The following is a 7,944-nucleotide window of genomic DNA, read 5'->3' as shown; positions in this document are numbered from 1 at the left end:
TTAAGTTATGCTTAGCTGCACCTTTAAAAACCATCTTCAATTGCTATATTTTCCTATCTTCATAGCAAGCTAGGAACAAATCCAAATGTAAGTAAAATATATCCGCATTCTTCACCATTCAGCACCGTGAAATGTTAGTTGAACTAGCTAGCTGCCTATCACAAAGGTGATGCTCTTATAGATTGCACAAGTATTGCACACAGTGATGAAACTAATAAAGGGTAAAATGAGACATCCACCCAAACGTAGCTAATTGCTACAAAAGAAACTCGTACGGGTTCCTCGAAAGAAAAGCATCATAGTTGAAGAAAAATTCGTCCTGGTCTGGGACTCGAACCCAGGACCACTGCCTTTCCCGGGCAGCCACTCTACCATCTGAGCTAACCAGGTGGCTAGCAGGTGGCAGGGCGAAGTCAAATTTATGAACAACTCGAAGCAAAGGCAAGAGTTTGACGTAATAGTTCTGCGGAAACCCGCAAGGTGGAGAGAAGCAATTAATAAAGGGAAAATGAGATATCTACCCAAACATAGCTAATTGTGACAAAGGAAACCCATACAGGTTCCTCGAAAAAAAAAGCATCATAGTTGAAGAAAAATTTGTCTTGGTCCGGGACTCGAACCCGGGACCACCGCCTTTCCGGAGCAGTCGCTCTACCATCTGAGCTAACCAGGTGGCTAGCAGGTGGCAGGGCAAAACTGCGATGCTTTTCTTTTGAGGAACCCATATGGGTTTTCTTTGTAGAGATTCGCTACGTTTGGGTGGATGCCTCATTTTCCTTTTATTAATTACTTCTCTCCACCTTGCGGGTTTCCGCAGAACTATTACGTCAGAGAGTGATGAAACAATGAGTGCATCGCTGGAAGAAAAAAAAATGTGTAGGAGTGGAAAGTTACATAGTAAGACTTGCTTCTGCTGCTGCCACCACAAGGAAAGGCTCAAATGAAGAAGAAAGTCTAGTGACTCACCCCAGTTTTGTCCAGGTATGTGCAAAAAACAAAGTTCTATCAGGCAGGTTACACTGCCACAACACCACACATGTTGTATGGATGAAGTATTAAAAGCTGTAGCCTCTTTTTTCTTCCACAGCAACTGACAGTAGGAAAAAACTAAAACAAGCAACTTTTATGCCTCAGCAGCTCTTATGTAGCTCCCTGAAAGACACCAGGGCTCATACCTTAACAGCAAAACAATGCATTAGCCAGATGAAAGGAAGCTGCTGAACATGATTCTAAACTATGTCTAGAAGACATTTCTGAGTGAAACCAAAGTGCCTTTTACATAGGAATCTACAAATATGCAAGCCCGAATCAAGCAGCTCAGCAGAAACAAATAAACATCAGCTCTCAGAGACCAGCTGTGAGATTAACGCAGCACAACAAAAGAAGGACACAAGGAGTCGTCTAACTAAGGCTGTGTGCGAATGCCAGCTTTCTCAATTCGTTCTCGCCGCCTCAGTCGTGGTGGGTCAGTGACCAAAAGACCAGCTAGGTCACCAGGATGCAGCAAGCTATAGAGGATGAGGGCTCCCTGGATGGATAACACACGGTCCTGGTGCTTCATGTCGTCAAACAGGTCCCAGTACATAGAGTGTTCCCATATGTGCTTGGTAAAGCACACTTTGCTCTTGTACAGCTTCCCTGGAAAGGTGAACAAAAGCATTTGACACTGCAGAGAAGTGTGCACTGTTCCTAAGATTCATCATGCTCAAGGTCAGCTGTGAATCAATATTCAGGAGATGTCTGCACACTATTTAAGGTGTGGCTTTAAAGGGCCCTTCACCAGAACTCCCTAAAAATTTTTGTTATACAGTGCAAAATTGTGAAGCACTGTCCAGAAAGTGCTCTACCAGAGTTTTTTTTTTTTCATAAGGGCTCAGCAGCAGCTAAGATAGAAGCAAACTAAATGTTGCAATGTTATGCTGCAAGGAAGTGAGCTACCCTCCTTGAAGCAAAGATCCTCTCCCACTACCTCGACCTTCTTTTGCCCCCACTTCTTTACATTATTAATGCTATTAGAATTCTTTGGGAACTTCAGTTTGCAGTACGTCTGTCTCTTTGTATCTAAACTCTTTCACGCCTTTCATTAATCATTGAGAACAACTAATTTTACCATACTGCATGTATTTCTGCTTTTGCAAGAACACTAAGGTTTGATCAGAAGCTCAAGGAAGCATAAATGTTGCTTTGCCTTACTGCCAAGAAGTATGCCTACTATCGACAGATGAAATGCAGTCAACTTCCGTTAATTTCACACTGACAGGATCGAAGAAACTGATCGAGTTATCCCGCTGGTTTAATTAAATAAGATGCAGAAAAAAAAAACAGATCAAACCAATGGTTCACCTGGCAGTATTTGCTAGATTTATGCCCTCGAACTAAACGTGCACCCGCTTTCAATGTGTATAAAGTAGAAAACTAACATATAAATTACATTAAAGCTCTGAAACAAAGTAGAAATGTAACGCACACATAATTTTTTAGCAAGAAAAATGGGCAAGGGTCTAATGTTTGTTGCACAATGGTGGCCGGTTTTCTAAAGCCAACTTCGCCACACTATTTTTGATGCGAAAGCGTCAAATGGCCCACTGAGTGAAAAAGCCGGCATATGTCGTCTGTAGCAGCAAAACGGCAGGTAAATTCCCATTGGCTGTGATGCCACATCACTAGCGCGCCTCGACGGAGCAGAGCGGGTGAAAAGGCACACCTGTTGCTGCACTATCGCGCCAAGTGTGGCGCGAGGGGAGAAGACATCGCCACGATGCCACATCACCCTCACTTTCGCTCTCGGAAGTCTGGGTTATCTGCACATTCCTTGTCTGTGCAAGCTCTCACCAGCATTCTAACTGCAGCTTAATAAGGCCAAAACAAAGTGCACCAAGCATCTCAACGTGCTCGCTTGCCTGCGAGGAGTTCATATCTGGAAGGACTGCTTAGTGGCATTCAAGTGCACATTAATTTTTAAAAAAGCCGAATTTTGGAATCAGGTAAATAACATAATCAGACATTGTGAGTTACATTTATTGCTTCAAAGTCTTCCTAGGGTAGGCTGAAAATAGGCGTTTCCAGCAGGAGGTGATGTGTTCAATGCATTCGCTGTCTCGTAAGCTCCACTGAAACGGATGCTGCCGTTAAAGGGGCTACTATTAAGGTCACCACAGGGGTCAGACGCATGCATGCTGACTCGTCAAGTTCGAATTATATGGTGAAGGTCAATTTTAGGATCGAAATAATGAAAGTTTGGGCTGATAGAAATGCATGGGTGCCAGCCTGGAACTTCGGCCAGGAATGAATTAACCGGAGTCGAATTAACAGATGTCTACTGTACTGTTACAAAACTAGAACATGCATTTACACATTTTGCATCAACTTCTGCTGGTGCAGAGCTGGTTGTAATGCAGCTACATAGGCAGAAGTTTAAGTAATTAATGTAATTAGCATGTTTAAATTTCATAGAATCCAATAACTAATAAGCAAAGGTGCTTGAATAGCGATATTCTTAAATCAAAATAAACACAAATATTCAAGGAAAGCTGTCTTCATATATTAAGCCAAAACCCAATGTGAGTGATTTTGTATGCAAAAGTGACAAGTGACAGCTTCAAGCGACGAAAGGGGCCATTGCATGAACAGATTGCTCGTTCTTGTTGCTCGATTGCTCAGTTCTAGAAATCTAGAATTCGTCGTAACTCATTGCCTGGAAGTGCTATGAGCGACTAGACAATAGTACGAACCCAGAAGAGGATGTACATCATGGACATACTGTCAGTTGTCACATGGAACGAGCAAACGAGCAAACAAGTGAATTTTGATATGTGCAAGGATAAAAAAACCTACCGAAAGACTATCAGAAATATTTTATTCTGTTCTGTAAAGCAAAATAAGTCAACTTAAGTTATTAAAGCATGAATCAGGCCAGTTTTGGTACATATTTGCTGCTTTCATACCGGCAACACTGGGAAGACATTGCTCAAAGTTGTAGTTGTCATTCACGTAGGGTTCTACTTGTAGGCGACGAGCGGATGTGACAGCCATCTCTATCGGACCGCTTGTTGCCGTAACCCTTAAAAAAATAAGCCCTATTATGTTTAGGCCTCTGCCATTTATTGCAACTTAGTGTCATTGCTAGGTGGATGTTAATAGCAAGCAAATTTTTAATGTAATTTCACTAACTGCCTAAAGTGTGCTAAATACTTTTAAATTACTTTAGGGAACACGTTGTAATCAGTAAATTGAAGTCGAGCTGTGGTGAAGTCGTATCTGGTTAGCAGAAATTCCAAGGCTAGCATCACATTCAAGATGGTATGGTATGGTATGAAAAACTTTATTCAGATCCTTCAGGTCGCGCTGGTTTCCTAGCCCGAAGCGTGCCGCTCCCACATCGGGACCGAAAGGCCTAGCCTCTCGGCCACATCGCAGGCCCGATGGACTGCCCATGTCTGTTCTTCTAGTTCGGGGCTATGGAGAGCTGCATCCCAATGCTGTTTGGTGTTGTCCTTGTCACTGCGTAACATGGAGCACCGCCACAGCATATGTTCTAAGTTTGCTACACTACCGCATCGCGGGCAAGTGTATGAAGCCAAGGCTTTGGGAAATATTTTGCTTATTAATAGGGGATTGGGATAGGTCCCCGTCTGCAAGAGCCTCAGGATGAGAGCTTGGGGTCTGTTTAGCTTTATGTGCAGAGGCAGGTATGATCTGAATGCCAAGTAAAAGTGTTTCGCGAGTTCGTTGTATGAGAGAAGATGGTCCCTGCAGTATGTAACTTCCAAGTCTAGCTGCCCTGGCTCCACACGGTCTGTAAGCCCTTGCGCAGTGTCGTAAGCTGACTCGTTGAGATTAGTCGGGGCTCTGTCAATTTCTCCCATGTGTGCGGGCTAACATCCTTGCAATGGAGGATCGCCAGGGCCTGTCTGGAAACGGTGCTCTTGTCAAAGGCTCTCACATTCAAGATGTCTGTCCAAAATTCATAACCGCTTCTTGGCCTAGTTGAGATTTCCTGAAAGACGTATTTATCACTAATTGGACCCGCACAAAAAGGAAGACCCATTATCGCCAGTATGCCGCCAATGTTTCTTCCATATTGTAAGAGTCCTCTTAGCCGCAAAATATGTCTCTCAGGAAATACATTGGCATTCCAGTTGGTTCCCCAAAAGCGTCCCTTTAGCCATTCTGAGACAATATAAAACTGGACCCTGGAATGTCAATGCATTTTTTAGCAAACTTTGGGGACAGATATCTCAAAAGTGCATGTATGCGTGCTGCATTGCTTCAGCCATGCAAACATGGGGACCATGGAATTAGAACAATACTTCTCATGAAGTGATGTATCAAATCTGCTGGCAGCCTAATAAGGAAACATCCTATACTAGATCACAGCAAGACATCGGCAAAAATAACTGACTGATCTAGACATCAGCTTCGAAACTGGTGCTTCTGCGCACAAATATTTTTTGGCAGAGCTTCTTGTTGGGCTAGCTGGTTTCGATGTGGAGGCATGGTTTTTTTTGCATCACAATTGAAAGGAAAAGAAGAGACCTCTTGATTTTTTGTGTGTTCTTTCTTTTTCCTTTAATGGTGGTGCTAAAGACCATGCCTCAATATTTTCTGGCAATGACTGCAGCCACAGGCGCAGGAAATTAATATGGGCATTACGTGTTAGTTTAGTAATGACTATATTCAGCAGCCTCAGATTCTCCCAATAGTCTGATAACCACACTCATTTATTCAGCAAGATGCGAAGACTCTAAAATCCATGTAATCGTACACCCTGCTAATAAGCTTAGCTAACACACACTGCAGTGCTCTGGCTGTAGCACATTTTGTTTCCATGGTAAATTTGACCCATGATGCCAACCAGCTGAGTTCACCACAAAATTTGTTAACACCATGGGTAATTTTGACCATGCACAGCTACAGATTGCAATTTATATAGCATTACAATTTACAAGAATGTAAGGTCTTTGAGTATACAGACGGAATGGCAAAATTTTAATCAGCTTTCAGAAAATCACACTTACTTAAGTCAGAAAAACAGAGGTAGATAAAGAGTACTATACTCGAGTTTCTGCTAATGCCCTTCAACAGCACACATATCGGAAAATTTTTAACTGACACATGAAATAAATTAAATTACACCACACAATTTAGAAGTTATGTGGAGCGCTTCAACTCAACGAAATTGTTGCAATAATGTTTTTCTGGATGGAAGCTGCAGTAACTTCGTTCCGAACACTGGGCAAAGCAGGCTACCTGGTGGCATGTTTACGTGTCCGCAGCAGGCACACACTTCAAGCCGCGCATAGTGCAGAAAATCGGGGGTGATTCGCAGTCAGCACAATACTTACTCCGCACTTATCCTACTCACACCCATGACAGCAAACATGAGACATGCCAGCGTAAGTGCACCGAACAGGAAGGTTGCCATAATTTTCCTTAAAAATTCCAGGTTTCGATGCAGTAGCTGCAGAACAACTGCAGCTATACGCAAAATGCGGTTGCACTGCGTACTTGCCAATCCTTTCATATGACATTTTTATGAGCACAACAAGCACAATATAGGTAACTCGGGCGAATGCCAGTTAATCGCTTACGGTTTTACTAGTGGCTGGCATCAAAACACAGATTGCGTCACAGAATGGCACAACACGAATGACAGCAGTGTAGTTATGAACTGCCAAATGCTTACCACAGATGCTACAGTTTATGCCTCCTACAGACTTGTTACACGTATCTTCTTTCAGCATTGTCACAATTCCTTGAAGGTTGAGGCTCCGGTCAACGACGGTGCCATCACTCGAAAATTTGGAACGTTGCGAGTCATTTTTCAAACGTCTTGACCTCAGTTCTTGATCTTGCTGAAATGTTGCCGTCCTCATTTTGATACTGCGCAAGGCGGCATGCGTCTTCACCGAAACAGCAAAAACGTCCGTCAGCGACGATTCTCGCCGCGTCGCTGCTGCAGGTATACTCAAGAGGCCATACTTGTCACAGTCCACCCAGAGACCTATCGCCAAAACAAAACGAAGTTAACACACTCCGCGAAAGCGAAACTACAATCTTCGGAACTGGCCGAGAACACTGTCAACATACGCGCATCACTACCAAGATTATTTGATCTGTGGCATAAAAAAATAACACCCGTGATTTTAAAAGCGAGCGCCACAAGCAAATAAACGAAAGAACTGTAGTAACGTTCATCACTGATGACAGCAAATAAAATGTCAAAAACTTGAGGCACTCTTCCGGTTCTTTATTCTCTGCTCTTCCTTGCAACCCAGTGCGCGGGCCTTGGCGCGCGTTTGAAAAAAGCTTTGCGCTCACCGCTGCACTGTTCTTGCTCAAATTTTGCAGAACGATCACATTTTGGCGTCGACTTCGTTTAGTGTAATACTTGGCACAGTTAAATGCCTGGTGTTGAAGACAAATTTTCAAATTTACCTGCGCCTATGAGGACGCGAGCTGCTGCCGCAACGGCGCAAGCATAAATGTGTGTCGCCGCCTGCCGTCAGCTGCAAAAAGCAGCGTTTCAGGGGGGATGTCGCCTGTTCCAGGCTATGATTCCAGGAGCGGGCAACACGCGTCGGCCATCCCTGAAACGCTGCTTTTTAGAGCTGATGGCAGGCGGCGAAACCAGCTTATGCTTGCGCCAGTCGAGGCAGCAGCTCGGGCTTTCATAAGCGCAGGCGAATTTGCATTTTTTTTTAAACTAAACAATTAACTGTGCCAAGTTTCATACTAGACAAAGTCGATGCCAAAATGGGATTGTTCTGCAAAATTTGACCAAGAACAGTGCAGCGGTGAGCGCAAAACCTTTCTTCAAAAAAAGTTTATTTCCTTCCTTCCTTCCAACACGCGCAGCGAGATGTTTCGGACCCTGCATGTTATGTTGCGCTAGGCTGTCCCACAATATGAGAAACGGCTGGGCTACATTCGTTACTACAAGGT

At 43.6% G+C, this 7,944-nt stretch overlaps 1 long non-coding RNA gene across 1 annotated transcript; it reads right to left on the bottom strand.

The window, feature by feature from the left end:
* Nucleotides 1-250: 250 nt before the first annotated feature.
* Nucleotides 251-7,237, bottom strand: LOC135897262 (uncharacterized). The gene is made up of 2 exons (XR_010562988.1): nt 6,686-7,237; nt 251-1,638 (listed from the first exon to the last, which is right to left on the bottom strand). It is a non-coding gene; the product is annotated as an uncharacterized lncRNA (long non-coding RNA).
* Between the last annotated feature and the right edge of the window lie 707 nt (nt 7,238-7,944).

This window comes from Dermacentor albipictus, chromosome 1, assembly GCF_038994185.2.
Source record: "Dermacentor albipictus isolate Rhodes 1998 colony chromosome 1, USDA_Dalb.pri_finalv2, whole genome shotgun sequence".
In the NCBI taxonomy this organism is placed as follows: Eukaryota; Metazoa; Arthropoda; class Arachnida; order Ixodida; family Ixodidae; genus Dermacentor; species Dermacentor albipictus.
The sequence above is the reverse complement of the archived record's forward strand: the minus strand, read 5'-3'. Positions and strand labels throughout refer to the sequence as shown.